Consider the following 12,600-nt stretch of genomic DNA (forward strand, 5'->3'; position numbering starts at 1 on the left):
AAGATCTCCTCTAGCTCTTCTCTCTTCCAGTGTTGTCACTCTAAATATATTTAAGCGTTGCTCATATGGGAGATGTTTGATTGAGGAAACTTTTGTCGCTCTGCGCTGAACTCTTTCAAGCATATTGATATCCTTTTTTAGGTGAGGAGACCATGCTTGAATAGCGAATTCCAGGTGTGGGCGCACATATGTGATGTAAAGCGTTCGCCAGAGATAAATGCTTCTGCTTCGGAATACTTCTTTTAGTAGACCCAATTTGTAATAGGCTACTGAGACTGCAGACTCTACCTGGGCACGGACTTTGAGGTCATTTGATATCAGAATACCTAGATCTCGTTCAGTTTCCGTTTCCTCCAGGTTTCGACGAGTGCCTTCTGTGTTCGTCATTGAATAGACTTGATTAGATTTTCTGTTACCTCGACCGACATGCATTGTTTTGCATTTTTCCACATTAAAGAACATCAACCATTTGTGAGACCATTTTATAGCTTGATCAATGTCTGATTGTAAAGCTAGCATATCTTCATTCGATTTTATCATGTTCATAATTTTACTATCATCTGCGTAGAGCTTGAACTGGCTGGTAATGTTGTCCGGCAGATCATTTATAAATAGTACGAAAAGGAGAGGGCCGAGGACACTTCCTTGAGGGACGCCACTTGTAACTTTTTTCCAATCTGATGTGAATATTTTAGCAGTTGAGTGAGTATCAATGACAACACGCTGTTGTCTATTGTTAAGCCAAGCATTTATCCACATGAGTGCTTTCCCGCTGATGTCATACGCTTTCAATTTGCTCAATAGGCGATTATGTGGGACTTTATCAAATGCTTTTGGAAAATCAGTGTAAATCATATCGACTGGATACTTCTTGTGTGCAGCTTCTGTGAGGAAGTCACGAGTTTCGAGGAGATTAGTCAAACAGCTTTTTCTTTGAACAAATCCGTGTTGTGCTATGCTTATTAAACCGTTTAAGTTACAGTGTAGCATTATTTTTTCATGTAATATACTCTCGAATATTTTGCATGGTATGGATGTGAGAGAAACTGGTCTATAATTTGATGCTCTTAGTTTGCTTCCTTTCTTGAAAATGGGCGTGACGTTAGATTTTTCCACAGGTCTGGTATAGTTCTGGTTGAGAAAGATTTCTTGAAAACTAATGTTAGTGGCAATGCGAAAGCTTCTGCGCAGTGTTTGAGTACACGAGGGTGAACGTTATCAACACCAAGAGATTTAGATTCGTCTAGGTTTGCGAGTCGAGCACAAATATCGTTGATTGAAAAGATATTCTCGTCTAATATACATTTTTTGTCAGTTCGGGGTTCTAATTCCGGCACAGGTCCGTCTGGCTCGTTGACAAATACTAATTGGAAATAATTGTTCAGGGTTGTGCAAATAATTTGAAGATCTGTTGAAATTGTTCCATCAATTGTTTCTATAGAGTTGAATACATATTTTGAGTTGGTTTTGTTTTTGATATGAGCGTGTAGCTTTTTAGGGTCGTTTTTATATAAATTAGCTAGGTTCTCTTCATATTTTAACATTGCTAATCTCAAAGTTATGGTTACATTTCTGTATGCTTCTTTGTGCTTGTCTTTGAGCTCTCTATGTGTATGGCGACCAGAGGCAATATATTTATTCCAAAGTCCTTGTTTTGTTCTAATAGCTTTTAAAACTTCGTCTGTTATCCAAGGTTCGTGTTTCTTCTTGAAGGGCAAGGTAGTCGACGGAATGGGTTCTGTTGCTAGTTCGTCGTACACTTCTAGGAATAGATTGTAACATTCGTTAGCTGAGCAGTTTTCGAATAAGTTTTTCCAATTGGTTGAACTTAATTTTTGGCGAGAAATTAGCGTAGTCGGCTCTGCTCCAGATATAGCGTTTTCGCTGCACGATTGGTGGTACTTTTATCTTGTCGTTCAGAACAAATTGACCCGTGATTAGAGCATGAGATTGTCCCATTGGAGTGTCCCCGAACGAGTCTTCTTCTTTTATTTCTATCAAGAGATCTGGTTTGTCTGTTATTACTAGGTCTAGAGTACTGTTCGGCTCTGAAAATCTGTTACTACGATATGTTTTGAAGGTGATCATTTGTGTGAGTAGGCATTCGTTTAAGCAATCTTGAAATTTCTTGTCTCCTGGTCGTTCATTTAGCACGTGCGCTGTTGCCGCCACGCCACCGCCAATCTCAATATACTCATAAAATGTGTTGCTAAAATTAAAGTCCCCATAGATTATAATGAAATCACACTCTAACCTTTGGGCGGCAGCTTTCGAAGCTTTGATAGATGCTATACAGTTTTTGAGAGTTTCGTCATTTAGGTCGTGTGGTCGATATATACATCCGAGAAGAATTGAGTTGTTGCCAAGCTTAATAACGCGCCACATTTGTTCAATGGAGTCTGAGTTCAATTGTGCAAAATTGGTTTCTAATGTAGTTATCTCTTCTTGTATATAAATGGCCACGCCACCTCCTCTTCCGTCTCTATCTCTTCGATGAATTTGATAGCCTGGTATAACAGTATCGCTTGTTCCGTTGTACCAAGTTTCGGTGAAGAATAAAATGTGAGGAGTATTTTTAACTTCTAAGTTGTGTAAACGGGCTATGGATTCGTCGCGTTTGTTTTTATTTAGCGAGCATGGATTGTTGGCCCAAAAGCGGAGATTTACAGGAGATTATTTTTATTTATGACAGGAATGCTGGGCATTATTTTGGTGTGTTTTTTTTTAGGTGGACGAGTTTTCTTGAGCGGTGCTTGTTGTAGCTGCTGTATTACTTCTTCGATATTTGTTGAGAGCTGTAGTTGCTGAGGCGAACACATATTTCTTTTGCTCGTTTGACATTTTGACATCAATACAGCATATTTGACCGGTTCTTTTGTGGATGACATTCCGAAACGGTTGGTCGAGAATCCCAGCATCTTTCAGCTCTTCGTTTTTCTTATCAAGTCTAGCTCGAGTTTCGTTGAACTCTTCTTGCTGAGCCGGAGTTCTGTCTTCTCGTGCGAAAACTCCGTTAAATTGTTGTAGTTGATGGCGATTGCAGAGATTTAAAACAGGGGTTTGTTCCATTTCGTTTGCAAGAGAGACTTGAATAATATTAGAGTTAGGAACAGTTTGTTTTTTACTTGAGTTTAGGCGTCGTGCTTGTTTGATTGTAAAGTCATCAAGACCACAAGCCTTGATGAACTCCGTGACGCTTGTCTTTTTGTCTTTGTTCTCGGTTTTGGGTAGACCAACCACAATGACATTCATGGAACGATCTTGCCTGTCTTTGTTTTCGGCAGCGACAATATTTATTATTTCGTTTCTGTGTTTGACTGTTTCAGGTGCGTTTCCTTTGAGTTTCGAGGCGTAGGTAATAGATTTCTTGTCTTCCAGTTTCTTGTTGAGATCGTTAATTTGGGCAGTTAGTTTAGCCTCGGTTTCTTTATTCAATTTAATTATCGGTGTAAGCGCAGAGATTAATGCCACCTTGAGCATTTCGGCGTCGCGGTTTTTGTAGTTTTCGTTGAATGTTTTGTTTGTGAATGTTGTTGCCATGGTATCTCTTATCGCTGCGTCGACTATTGATACGCAAGTTGTGTCGAGAGCTGCTGCAGCAGCCACTATTGATGTCATTTGATAATTGTCAATTTTAATAATTTACAATAATTAAAATAATAATAATAAAAATTTTAATAATAATGATAATAATAATAAAGATATTAAAATAATATTAACAATAATAATATATTTTAAGTTTTAACAAACTTTAAACAAACTTAATTGCTGATTAGAACAGAACTTAGTGTTTATAGCACAATCAATATATATTACGTCGTGTAGCAAATAATGTAATTTAATGGCCTATACAAAATTATACAAAAGGAATTACGTCAATTAGCAAGCTAGAAAAATTTAAATATACTAAGAAATTTATTGTAGTTTAGAACAAAATTAACAATTAATAAAATAAAATAAAAAATAGGATAATTTTTCACAAATCACAATATAGTAGATAAACAATAAAACCAAAAATATTCAAATATATTATAGCAGTCAAATATAATAAAGCAGGCAATATAATATAGCAGTCAAAAATATGTACAATTCCGAATAATTATAAACAAGGAAAAAGAACGATCTTCGTAAAATATATATGTGCAAAAAACTTTATGAATTATTGTATAATTATTTCAAAACAAAACCTTAACAAAATAAAACCTTAATTAACTAGGAAAAAAGACTCAAACAAAAACAAAACTTAAAACAATATACTAAAAAGAGATAGTACAATAACTTTAGGAAAACAAATATATATTAAATACTAGATTTAAGTTAAAAAAAACCTTAACAAAATAAAACCTTAATATATATGTATGTATATATATATATATATATATATATATATATATATATATATATATATATATATATATATTGTATAATGTTTTTTGTATAATAATGTACGAAAAAATCTCTCGTTCGTTTAAAAGTAATCAATATTATAAAAACAAATATTTTATATAATAGAACTGATATATTTAGTATTAAAATGAAAAAATTACAACTTTTTGTTGGTACTTAGAATTTTATACCTGGCGGCATCATCAGCCATATATTTTTAAATGAAGAACTAACGGGTTTTTAATTGAATTAAAAAACCGTTAAAAATACTAATTAAGTAGAGATGGGCCGATTCCAAAAAGTACCGATTTCGATTCCGATTCTTAATCGCGATTCCGATTCTTTTGTGATTTTTATCATTTTGATTTAACTGATAGTGCTTTTAATATAATAATTCAACGCATTGTTAATTTAATACTTACACAGACTTTAAAAATAAAAACATTGAAATCAGTTATATCGGTACAGGTGAAACAGGGACAACGACACCGAGGTTTTAGGGAGCATGCCCTACCCACACCTTTTTATGGAAAACTTTTTTTCTCAAGAAATTGACCTAGAAAATGAGGATTTTTAAGGAGAGAAAATGCTTGTGTCTTTGTTCAAAAACACAAGCGTTTGCACTCGTTCCCGAGTTAACCGACTTCTTTTCCGGTCGCAAATAAGCACGGCGTTAATTTTTGTTCAAAAATCTCCCTATCGTCAGTTTGCGCGTGTTTTCACACTTACAGTCATAGTAAGTGAAAACCATGTAAAAATAACGTTAAAATTTTAATAGACCAATCAAAATAAAATATTTTGCGAGTGGTTTCTATCGGTACAGATATTTTGCGCTAAATTTGAATTTTATTTATAAGATTCATCCTACCATTTTTTTAATTATATTTTGAGATTTTACTTTCACATTGATAACATAGTATCGAATTGATATTTGCAGAAAAAATATTACAAAAATTGGACACTCCAATTATAATTGTACTTCTGAATAAAAATTAATTATTAAAAAACTTAAAATCTATATGTAAAATAATTTTTTAAACTTAAAATTTTGTAAAACACCAAAATTAAACAATCTCCAAAAATAATTTAAAGAAATTATGAAATATAAGTTACGTAATTAGTAAATAAAATAAAGGGAAAATTCTTCTTAAAAAATGCTGCTACAAAAAGTTTTTAAGTTGGTTTGTAGTTGAAGGTTCTTTTGATTTCATTGCAGGAAAGTAAGTCGTCAAGTACAGCCTGCCAATACCTAAAAAACAAAAATATAAAATTATTATTGTCCTATTAATTTATCATACATGTTCTATTTTCATTCAATTTGTAAATTCTATTTCATAAATCTACCCACACTGTGATTTGCATAGCTTTTTGAACAGCCTAGCTTTAGATATGTTGTGGTTTAAATAGCTAACTTTAATTAAGTCTTAAACCAATAGAATAATTTATTCTTGAATCAATATAATAACTTAACCTTAAACTAATAGAACTAATATATACATCTACACCTTAATTTATTTAAAAAAAAAAAAGCATAACATTAAGAAAGGTGTCATCATAATGATATTTTTATAACAGGTAATATTTATAAAAACTAATAGAAATAAATTATTTTCATATTTTGAATATCTTATCTTTTTTATGAAGGTTATATGAAATAATCTTGAAATGATATGAATAAAATCCAAGTCTAAAAAAATATGTTAATTAATTTGAACAAATAGAATTTGTTCAAATTAATTAAATTGAGATATAATTAAAATGCAATAGGATTTTCAGAAATTAAATGAAACCAAAAAAATTGTTGCTTTTAAATTCTTTTTGATGTTTGCCTGCACAAATTTTTTAATAAAAAGCCATAAAACTGAGCAGCCTTGCAAGTCATTACATCTGTGATACCTATTTTGAAATTCACAATACTCGAAATAATCTTTTTGTGGCATACAAATCCGGAGTCCTTTTAGGACTCTGCATCTCTGCTTGGATCATGGCTTTACTTAGATAACCTTAACACAAACATTATGTTCTTTAATAATCTGATAATTTGTATCAGATTACTATAACTTCATAATAAGTATATCCAATACCTTGTATCAGATGTTTATCAACTTTGAAAAACAAACTACAAATTGTTTTTGTTTTTGAACACGCAACATAAAAATGGATATTAATAAATATAAATGAGAGAAACACAGTTTTTTAAAATATACACCAATATTTGTATGAAAAATTATTAATATAAAACATTTAAATCTATAAAAATAGAAAATTTGTGAACACTGCAGTTAATATAACATATTCAAATAGTCATTTGAATATGTTACATTTAAAAATAGCTGTTTATACATTATATTCACTGTAGTACCAGTCTTTACATTTCTGGAGGTTTTTCAATAATAAAACTGTTGTAATCAATAATAAACTTATTTAACAACTTAATAAGAACCTAATAATAAGTTAATAATATGTAACCAAGTAAAAAATTTATCCTTCATAAAAATATTTAATAAAGTTACAATTTGTTTACAAAGTATACAAAAATGCAGAATAAAATCCAGACAATTTTGAAATTTCATGAACATAACTTTGAAATTCATGAATACGAAATAAAACAGAAAACAAAACAAAAATATAAAAGTAAAAGTAATAACTAATATGAACAATTATGAAGATCGAATGATAAAAATATAAAACTTGGATCTTTCTTGCAAGGTCTTCGCAAATGGCGGATGCGTTTTTATAACGGCAAAAGAGAAAATTAAAGATTATTTAAAGAATATTGAAAAAAAAAAATCTATATATAAAAATATTAATTATTTATTTTATAAGCACAAATAACTTATCAACGATCATATAAATTAACTTGAAGCAAACACATACCAAAAAGCATTCAAAAAGGAAAAGAAAAAATATATATAAAAAAATAAAAAAGAACTTCGAATTTTTTAACACTTTATAAACTTAAATAAGAAAAGAAAAAAAAGAAAAAAAAAGAAGGAAAAACACGGTAAACAAAAGAACGAAAAGTAAAGTAAACAAATAAAAAGAAGAAAAAGATAAGAAGAATTTAATAATCAATTAAAAAAGAAAGAAGAAAAAGTAGTGTTAGAAGATTTTTTATTTTTTATTATTTCTTTATTTTTTGTTTTAGATAATTTTCTTTTTTCTTTACGATATAACTTGTAATCATGATTATAATTCATTAGTTATTATTTTCAGTCATTATGTTATTATTTATTTTCTCACATTATTTTATTTATTCATAGTTAATTGTATTTATTATTAGTCCTCGTTTGATACCTAGTTATTTAATATATTACATTTATTTTTAATATTATATTTTTATAAACTTATTTATTATTGACTTATTTTTATTTGTTATTGTTCTAGTATCTTTGTTGATAATAATATTATTAGTAACAGTTAACAGTAGTTATATTATTATTAGTTTATATTATTAATATACTAAATATTATTATAGTATTAGTTTTTTTATATTCGATATTTATTGTTGTCATAGTTACTTTTAACCTTAGTTCGTGGTTTGTCTAATTTTAATTTATTTTGATTGTTTAATTTTAAAAAAGTTAGCTTTTAATTACCTTTAATGTGATTCTTTTTTTCTATCATTGTTCTTATTTTTTTGTATTGTTTTAAAAATTATTTTCGATTACTCACGCTAACGGTTACCCAAGTTTTAAATTATTAAATTTAGTCTTTTACTTTGCATTTATTTTTTAAACCTCTATTTTACACTTTAGTCACTTTAATTAGTTAATACTGCATATACATAAAAATATTTTTTCTAAAGATTATGGCATTCAAATCTCTCTGCAATACTTGTCATAAAAATATAACTGATAATCAAAGAGCCATCCAATGTGATCTGTGTAACTCATGGGTCCATGCAAAGTGTACTCATATTAATGCGTACTCTTATAATCTTCTTTCAAATGACTCGTCAGATTTTTATTGTCATAGTTGTTTATCTAAGAGTATGGCGTTCAGCTCGATTTCCAACTTGGAGCTTAAATCAACATTATTATGTAAGAATATACCTACTAGTTCATTAAACTCTTTTGAGACTCCAAGTAATCATAAAAAGATCTTTAAAGATCTAAATAAATTTCCCAGTTCTGTTAATTGCAAATACTATGACGTTATTGATCTCAATAAAACTATGCTCCCCAATTCGGAACTATATATTCATCTTAACATCGCTTCTCTACCATTCCACATTGACGAACTCTGTAGTCTTATCAGCTCTCTTAATAATTTTCCCTTAGCAATAGGTATTACAGAATCTAATTTATATATAAACGATACAAATATAACTGATATATACATAAACGGGTTTAATATTGAGCATTGTCCTACTGAGGCTAAAAAAGGAGGAGCACTTTTATACTTATGCTCAAATTTAAACTACGTAGTTCGCAATGATCTTATGATTTACTCATCTAAATATTTAGAGTCTATTTTTGTTGAAATCGAAAAACCTTGTGAATCAAACATAATAATTGGCTGCATTTATCGTCATCCCTCAATGAATCAACATGAGTTTACTTCTTCCCACTTAACTCCTCTACTTGAAAAGCTAAGTAACGAAAAAAAAAAGATCTTTCTAATGGGTGATTTTAATATGGATCTATTAAGTCACAATGAATCTAACCCTGTTTCTACATATCTTGATTCTTTAACTTCTTACTCACTAAGCCCTTCTATAATTTTACCATCACGCATAACGGCTACATCTAAAACGCTGATTGACAACATATTCACAAACTTTCATTCAACTGATCAATACTCAGGTAACCTTACGATTTCAATTTCAGACCACATGGCACAATTTATTTGCATTCCTGGCATACCCAAACACCCCAAAAAAGTAAAAACTTACAGACGATGCTTCAAAAAATTTAATAAAAGTTTATTTATTGAAGAAATTTCTAATATCAACTGGGAACTCTCTATTAAAAAAGATGATGATGTTAATAAGTCTATGGTTTTTATTTTAAAAACATTTGATGAAATCTTAGACCGACATGCTCCTTACAAAATACTAACCAACCAACAAATTAAACTAAAATCAAAACCTTGGATAACGTATGGAATACTTAAATCTATCTCAGTTAAAAACAAACTTTATAAAAAGTTTATAAAATCAAAAAATATTTATAAGAAAAATGAATTATTTACAAAATTTAAATTTTATAGAAACAAAATTTCCAATTTATTAAAATTTAGCAAAAAAAAATACTATATTACGTATTTTAATAATAATCTGAATAGTGTTAAAAACACCTGGAAGGGAATAAAAGAAATCATTAATATTAGACCTTCTACACACAATACATCTTTTAAACTTAAATTGAACGAAAATCTTATCACTGATCACACTGCCGTATCTAATATATTTAACAATTTTTTTAGCACTATACATAACAAACTACTTAGCAAAGCCATACCCCCAAAACGCGTATTTAGTGACTTTCTTAACATTCCAAATGCTAAATCGTTTTTTATTAATCCTGTTACTGAAAATGAAATATCTGGTCTCATTACAAACAAGCTCAAAACTGAAAAAAGTCTTGGTCCTAATAGCGTACCTACATTCCTCCTTAAACTAGTCCCACACATTATTTCAAAGCCTCTCTGTACTGTTATAAATAACTCATTTAAAGGTGGTATTTTCCCAGATATTTTTAAAGTTGCCAAAGTTATTCCAATATTTAAAAAAGGCTCTTTACTAGATTTCACAAATTATCGACCCATCTCCTTGGTTTCTAATATAGGTAAACTATTTGAGAAGGCAATGCATATTAGGCTTTATGCTTTTCTTGAAAAATTTAAATGTTTTTACACCCATCAGTATGGATTTCGTGCCAATCACTCCACAACTCATGCTCTCATTGAAATGACTGAACTGATTAGAAAAGCAATTGATGACAAATATTTTGCATGCGGTGTATTTGTCGATTTACAGAAAGCGTTCGATACAGTAGATCATTCAATTTTGTTAAAAAAATTAGAATATTATGGGATCAGAGGCGTACCCCTTAAATGGTTTATTTCGTACTTAAACAATAGAACACAATTTGTTGCTATTAATGACTCAAAATCTACCCTTGTAAAATGTTCTAATGGTGTTCCACAGGGTTCAGTATTGGGACCACTGCTTTTCCTTCTTTATATTAATGATCTTCATACATCCATTAAGTTTGCTACTGTTTACCACTTTGCTGATGACACTAACCTAATGCTAATTAATAAATCCTTAAAAAAAATTAACAAACACATTAACCATGATCTTGCCAATCTAGTTCAGTGGCTTCGCTCCAACAAACTTTTTCTAAACTCTAACAAAACTGAACTTATTATCTTTAAATCAAATAAAACAAAAATCTATAAACATATGAACTTTAGATTAAGTGGCAAAAAAATTGAACCTGTTAACTCAATTAAATATCTTGGTATAAAAATTAATTCAAATCTTTCCTTTTTATCCCACTGTGAAGACTTAGCAATGAAACTAAGTAGATCTAATGGTATGTTGGCCAAAGTTCGCCATTATGTTAATCTTGAAACACTTTTGAAACACTTTTGAACACATTGAACCATGCTATTTTCGGCTCACATCTTATATATGCATGCCAAGTATGGGGGCAGTCCCATCAACAAGCTCTTATTAGGTTATCCCACCTCCAAAACAAGGCCTTAAAAATTATTTATTTTCAGAATATTAAATTTAATTCTAATGTGCTCTATCTAACTTCTAAAGTATTAAAACTATGTGACTATATTCAATTTTCAAACTGCCAATTTGTCTGGAACCACCAACACAATAACCTACCTTTAACTTTCATCAATTTCTTTTCCAAAAGTGCCAACTCTCGTTATCACCTTCGCTTTAATAGTAATTTAAACCTGTCTGTCTCTAAACATTGCTCTCATAAATACGGACATAAATCTATAAAGTATCAAAGCATTAAAACTTGGAACAACCTTCCTTATGAACTAAAAGCTCTCAATTCATTCTCAACCTTTAAAACTAGATTATTCTACTTTTTATTAAAAAAATATAGTTAGTGTTTATAATTTCTATTATCAATTTTTGTTGTTTTTAGTATATTTTTTTTTTTTTTTTTAATTTCTATCATATATTTTGTTGTCATTACTATTGCTTATTGTTATTTCTATAAATATTTACATTACTATTATTAACTACTTTTAACTATTACTACTAATATTAATATTGTTATCATTGTTATTATTGTTATTTTTGTTATTATTGTTATTATCAGTATTATTATATTATTATTGTTATTATTATTAGTGGTATTATTAACACCGTTATTTTTATGTTATAAAATTATTATTAACATCGTTATTTTTATGTTATAAAGTTTATTATTTTTATTATATATTATGAAAATTAGCATTATATTTATTTGAATTAGATATTATTAACATTAGCAGGTGTTTACTTTATATTAGTAAATTTACTATTTGTAAACTTCCTTGAGTGTAAAATCTTATTTCAGAAATAAATTATTGATTATTGATTGGAACTTCAAAAACATTGAAGCATTTTTTTTTCTCACAGAGCCTTCTTACTGAGTTAAGTAATAAAATAGGCTTTGCAAATAAAATAAAAGGTAATATTTAGTGTGTTTAAATATCCTAATAACACAATGTTGCATAAACATAAACTTACTTCATAAAATGATCTGAATGCATTTCTCGGTTGAACACAGATAACACTGATGTATAGCCAGTCACATGTTGCAAGTAAAGATATTTGTAAACATTTTTTCATACTGTTTTAATATATATTTATACCTACTAATAAATATTATTTTTATAAAATATGTTTTACCAAATATAAAATTAAAAAAAAAAAAAAAATTTAAATGTCAAGTGACAAATAAATAAATTGTATAACATTTACATTTTAACATTCAAGATAAAGTCTTAAAAATAGTTTGTTTGTTTTTTAATTAAATAACAAAAAAATATTTTTTAAAAATGGCTGCCAGTTTTCTGAAAATTAGTCAAAAAGTCACATAGAAACATCAGAGATAATCCATACTTATTTTTTACTTCATTAATGAGAAAATTCCGCAAATAGTCCTTAGTGTGTTAGGTCCATATTTAGTTAGAGATTTTAAAGTTAATTCATTATTTTAGGTTTTAAGACTTTTTGAAAATCAAAAA

The 12,600-nt window shown here is 28.9% G+C and overlaps 1 long non-coding RNA gene across 1 annotated transcript; it reads right to left on the bottom strand.

Annotated features, from left to right (window-relative positions):
• Positions 1–5,401: 5,401 nt before the first annotated feature.
• Positions 5,402–12,343, bottom strand: LOC136077689 (uncharacterized). The gene is made up of 2 exons (XR_010637190.1): positions 12,101–12,343; positions 5,402–5,635 (listed from the first exon to the last, which is right to left on the bottom strand). It is a non-coding gene; the product is annotated as an uncharacterized LOC136077689 (long non-coding RNA).
• Positions 12,344–12,600: the final 257 nt, after the last annotated feature.

This window comes from Hydra vulgaris, chromosome 03, assembly GCF_038396675.1.
Source record: "Hydra vulgaris chromosome 03, alternate assembly HydraT2T_AEP".
Lineage (NCBI taxonomy): Eukaryota > Metazoa > Cnidaria > Hydrozoa > Anthoathecata > Hydridae > Hydra > Hydra vulgaris.